We start from the raw sequence: 6772 nt of genomic DNA, 5'->3' as shown, positions 1-6772 counted from the left end.
AAAATGTGTGGCACATTATGAAGCGTAAAATACGACAGCGGAGACCCCGGACTGTTGAAGGACTGAAGCTCTACATAAAACAAGAATGGGAAAGAATTCCACTTTCAAAGCTTCAACAATTAGCTTCCTCAGTTCCCAAACGTTTATTGAGTGTTGTTAAAAGAAAATGTGATGTAACACAGTGGTGAACATGCCCTTTCCCAACTACTTTGGCATGTGTTGCAGCCATGAAATTTTAAGTTATGAGTTTGAACATCAAATATGTTGTCTTTGTAGTGCATTCAACTGAATATGAGTTGAAAAGGATTTGCAAATCATTGTATTCCGTTTATATTTACATCTCATATGGAAAAGGGGTTCGTACTTTGAGCTATTTTGTAAAACTTGGAATGATGAATGAAGAATAAAAAATGCTTTAACAGTCTCTTTGCAGCCAGACTCCTTTTGCAGACAGCCATTGGTCTCCTGAGTGGAATCTTCCATACATACAGATGCAGACAACCCACAGAAATGTTTATAGAATGTTCAGAAATTCACAGTTTGATGGTTCGATACCGCAATCATCCCACCTGTTTGTGTGTGGTGTATCTGCTCTGCACGGCCGTGATGTGGCCTTGCACAGCCGTGCTTTTCCTAAACAAGCTGAAGGCCACAGCCTCCTGTTTCCATTCCTTCAACCAACTCTCAGCAAAAGACAGTCAGGCCACTTTGCAACATGAGAAGAAAGTCTGCAATAAAACACAATAACACATTTTCCCATCCTATTAATCACAGTTAGCGAGCAGTGATGGAGTTATAACAGGGACTCACAGAACTCGTGGTGCAATTCAGCCATTATGAGGCATGCAAAGACTTCCCTGACATTTAGGAATGGCGTATTTGTAACTTACTTACTCCCTTGTGGCCATGACTCGCTTCAGCCACATCCGGTGAGACGGGATTTCAACTGTGAACAGGAAATGACCCTCATTGATGGGTCTCTATTAACTGGGAGTGGAAGCTGTGGATGAAAACAAGGCAGTCGGAGTGTGTGTGTGTGTGTGTGTGTGTGTGTGTGTGTGTGTGTGTGTGTGTGTGTGTGTTAGTGCAAGGCCACCTCTCCTGCAGTTTTAAGAACAGGTTATAAGACTTTTTGCAACATACTTCTTAAAGGGGAACATTATCAGCAGACCTATGTAAGCGTCAATATATACCTTGATGTTGCAGAAAAAAGACCATATATTTTTTTAACCGATTTCCGAACTCTAAATGGGTGAAATTTGGCCAATTAAACGATTTTCTCACCTAGGTAGTCAACCGCCATTTTCTCAAACACATTAAGTTATTATACACATTATGTCGGACACCTCAGTCACCTTGGACGTATCCTCGCTCATCCATGCGGACTGGACACTGGCCGAGAGTGGAGTCGGCTGTCTTGGTTGCCTTGTTGGGTCTGCTCCTGTCTCTGGCCATCCTCCCTCCACCCCAACAAACGATGGCGTGGAACACCGCAGAGGCCACCACAGTGGATATGTTTCTTTTACTTTTTATTCATAGCTGTATGTAGAAGTGTCTGGTTGTATCTGCTGCTTTAATGTCTTTAATGTCCTCTGTGTTCTTTGATGTTTGATGTGTCCCTCTTACACACATGTAAGAGGGATGTGCTCTATGGCTATGAGTTGTTACGACAGCGGGGACCCCAGACTGTTGAACGACTGAAGCTCTACAAAAAACAACAATGGGAAAGAATTCCACTTTCAAAGCTTCAACAATTACTTTTGTCAGTTCCCAAACATTTATTGAGTGTTGTTAAAAGAAAAGGTGATGTAACACAGTAGTGAACATGCCCTTTGTTGTTAAAAGAAAAGGTGATGTAACACAGTAGTGAACATGCCCTTTCCTAACTACTTTGGCACGTTTTGCAGCCATGAAATTCCACATACATACACATACATATCCACATATATACACATATATATCCACATACATACACATACATATCCACATATATACACATACATATCCACATACATATCCACATATATACACATACATATCCACATATATACACATACATATCCACATATACAGACATACATATATACATACATACACATACATAGCCACATATATACACATACATATCCACATACATAACCACATATACACACATACATATCCACATATATACACATACATATCCACATATATACACATACATATCCACATATATACACATACATATCCACATATATACACATACATATCCACATATATACACATACATATCCACATATATACACATACATATCCACATATATACACATACATATCCACATATATCCACATACATATCCACATATATACACATACATATCCACATATATACACATACATATCCACATATATACACATACATATCCACATATATACACATACATATCCACATATATACACATTCATATCCACATATATCCACATACATATCCACATATACAGACATACATATATACATACATACACATACATAGCCACATATATACACATACATATCCACATACATAACCACATATATACACATACATATCCACATATATACACATACATAACCACATATATACACATACATATCCACATATATACACATACATATCCACATATATACACATACATATCCACATATATACACATACATATCCACATATATACACATACATATCCACATATATACACATACATATCCACATATATCCACATACATATCCACATATATACACATACATATCCACATATATACACATACATATCCACATATATACACATACATATCCACATATATACACATACATATCCACATATATACACATTCATATCCACATATATCCACATACATATCCACATATACAGACATACATATATACATACATACACATACATATCCACATACATACACATACATATCCACATATATCCACATACATATCCACATATACCATGAATTGATTAACGTGGACCCCGACTTAAACAAGTTGAAAAACTTATTCGGGTGTTACCATTTAGTGGTCAATTGTACGGAATATGTACTGTCCTGTGCAATCTACTAATAAAAGTATCAATCAATCAATCAAAAACATATATACATACATACACATACATAACCACATATATACACATACATAACCACATATATACACATACATACCCACATATATACACATACATATCCACATATATACACATACATATCCACATATACAGACATACATATATACACATACATATCCACATATATACACATACATATCCACATATATACACATACATAACCACATATATACACATACATAACCACATACATACACATACATATCCACATATACAGACATACATATCCACATATATACAAATACATATCCACATATATACACATACATATCCACATATATACACATACATAACCACATATATACACATACATACACATACATATCCACATATACATACATACATATCCACATATAGACACATACATATCCACATATATACACATAAATATCCACATATATACGCATACATATCCACACAAATACACATACATATCCACATATTTACACATACATACCCACATATATATACATACATAACCACATATATACACATACATAACCACATATATACAGTAGACATACATATCCACATATAGACACATACATAACCACATATATAGACATACATATCCACATATAGACATATACATATCCACATATATACACATACATATCCACATATACAGACATACATATATACATACATACACATACATGACCACATATATACAAATACATACACATACATAACCACATGTATACACATACATAACCACATATATACACATACATAACCACATATATACACATTCATATCCACATATATACACATAAATATCCACATATACAGACATACATATCCACATATATACACATACATAACCACATATATACACATACATAACCACATATATACAGTAGACATACATATCAACATATAGACACATACATAACCACATATAGACACATACATAACCACATATATACACATACATAACCACATATATACAGTAGACATACATATCAACATATAGACATATACATATCCACATATATACACATACATATCCACATATATACACATACATATCCACATATATACACATACATAACCTCATACAGTACATACATACAGTACATGTTATGGTGTCTATTGAAGAGATGTTTTTTGCTCATGATATTAACCATGTCAGCTGTGAAGTAATCATGGACCAGGGCAACAAAACCATGCAATTAAGTCATCAAAATAATAGTTTTACTTGTCTTCATCCATACTGTCTTTGCGGGGAAATGAGCTCCAGTTCTGTAGATGACGTCACATCAAGAGGAGGCGACACATCCAGTCTGCCAATGGAAAGTACAATTAGTCATTTGCCAAATACTCAAAAGCAAGTTATTATAGTATGTATTATGTATTATATGATTTGTTTTCAGGAGCAAAAAATTACTTTGAGAGAACTTATTGACATTTCGGTATTGGTCTTTTGAAGCTTCTATGCAGAGCAGCCACATTGTCAAAAAAGTGGAAGTGCAACATCCTCAGAGCTGTTCAACGATGCACTCTTAGGTACTTCAGGGTTCTTCTTTGTCCTCTCGCATGGGGTTCAGTCGTGTCTGGATCCAATCTGAGGACTGAAAGTGATACCGCACTGGCTACTGACAGAACTTTGCAAGTGTGACTACATATGAGTGTAATCCAATATGGTCTACCGGGCAGCTTCCCACAGGACCAAGCCAAAACCAGCAGGTGCACAAGTTGAAAAACAGAACTCTAGACTCTGATGGCTGACTGACTTTGAACGGGAACAGAAAGTAACACATGCAACAACAAAAAGAGGCCAGATTTTCTTGACTTTGTTCTTCTTTCTTTGGACACCAGGTTGTCAAGATCAACTTCAAAATAAAAACTCATTTCATGAAGTGTTAAATCCAGACTCTTAATTAGGATCTACGTGAGCTTCAAACAAATGTTGCCCATGCACATCCGGCACATTCCTCACACCAGCTGGCGCTTGATCCTGACATGGACGTTCAACCTTTGACCGCTATTGTGCGGCGAGAGTTGAGACCACCGCTTGCTTTGAGTTTCAAAGCCTTTGTTGACAGGGTTGGCGTTGAACAGCAGGAAGTCCACTTAGCTTGGCCACAACACGTGTTTTTTACATCCCTAACCTCAAGTCTCATTTTCCACATGGCCGTACAGTTTTGGGTCTGGGTTTGAGGTAAAGCAGGTTTTTCCTGACACCAAATAAATGGCAATGAAAATGGACCCAACATATTTATTTGAGATGATTGGGCTGGATTGGCAAGGGATTGTAAAAAGTTTTATTATATTTCGGTACCTCCCACCTTGTGGTGTGCAGTAAGAATCGGGCATGCGGCTCGAGCTGTGTCAATCAGGGTTGCGTCCTGCTCATTCTGATCATCCTGTTAGGTTCTGTTGGTCTTGAACACCGAGCACAGGTAAAAACGACTTTAATGTCAAAACATAGAAGCTAAAGTGCAGCTAAAGCTGGACACGGACTTTGACGCCTCGCTCTTGCCCCTGACCTCCTGTCTGTCCCCGGACCGCCGAGCTTGCCTTGCCCTCCATATACTTCCGCACCTCGTTCAACACTCCTGGTAACACTGCTCAGGTCATCACTACACATAGTTGCACACATAGTACAGTAACAATACGGTACCATCGGGATGGTCTCCTGCTGGCCCCACCATGGACTGGATTCTCACTATTACAAACGCTGTTTCCACATGAGTTGGTAAATTGTGCTAGATGTAAATATAAACAGAATACAATGATTTGCAAATCCTTTTCAACCCATATTCAGTTGAATATGCTACAAAGACGACATATTTGATGTTCAAACTCATAAACTTTATTTTTTTTTGCATTTCATGGCTGCAACACGTGCCAAAGTAGTTGGGAAAGGGCATGTTCACCACTGTGTTACATCACCTTTTCTTTTAACAACACTCAATAAACGTTTGGGAGCTGAGGAAACTAATTGTTCAAGCTTTGAAAGTGGAATTCTTTCCCATTCTTGTTTTATGTAGAGCTTCAGTCCTTCAACAGTCCGGGGTCTCCGCTGTCGTATTTTACGCTTCATAATGCGCCACACATTTTCCATGGGAGACAGGTCTGAACTGCAGGCGGGCCAGGAAAGTACCCACACTCATTTTTTACGAAGCCACGCTGTTGTAACATGTGCTGAATGTGGCTTGGCATTGTCTTGCTGAAATAAGCAGGGGCGTCCATGAAAAAGACTGCGCATGTTGTTCCAAAACCTGTATGTACCTTCAGAAACCCATGCCTTGGGCACTAATGCACCCCCATACCATCACAGATGCTGACTTTTGAACTTTGCGTCGAAAACAGTCTGGATGGTTTGTTTCCCCTTTGGTCCAGATGACACGATGTCGAATATTTCCAAAAACAGTTTGAAATGTGGACTCGTCAGACCACAGAACACTTTTCCACTTTGCATCAGTCCATCTTAGATGATCTCGGGCCCAGAGAAGCCGGTGGCATTCCTGGATGTTGTTGATAAATGGTTTTCGCTTTGCATAGTAGAACTTTAACTTGCACTTACAGATGTAGCGACGAACTGTATTTAGTGACAGTGGTTTTATGAAGTGTTCCTGAGCCCTTGTGGTGTGTCTTGTGACGTCTGCTGTATAATCAC

The 6772-nt window shown here is 38.0% G+C and overlaps 1 long non-coding RNA gene across 1 annotated transcript; it reads right to left on the bottom strand.

The window, feature by feature from the left end:
• Positions 1–575: 575 nt before the first annotated feature.
• On the bottom strand, positions 576–4722 carry LOC133544565 (uncharacterized). The gene is made up of 3 exons (XR_009804671.1): positions 4538–4722; positions 4349–4433; positions 576–728 (listed from the first exon to the last, which is right to left on the bottom strand). It is a non-coding gene; the product is annotated as an uncharacterized LOC133544565 (long non-coding RNA).
• Positions 4723–6772: the final 2050 nt, after the last annotated feature.

Source organism: Nerophis ophidion, linkage group LG27 (genome assembly GCF_033978795.1).
Source record: "Nerophis ophidion isolate RoL-2023_Sa linkage group LG27, RoL_Noph_v1.0, whole genome shotgun sequence".
Taxonomy (NCBI): Eukaryota; Metazoa; Chordata; class Actinopteri; order Syngnathiformes; family Syngnathidae; genus Nerophis; species Nerophis ophidion.
Note: the sequence above shows the minus strand (reverse complement) of the source record. Positions and strands in the feature narration are given on the sequence as shown.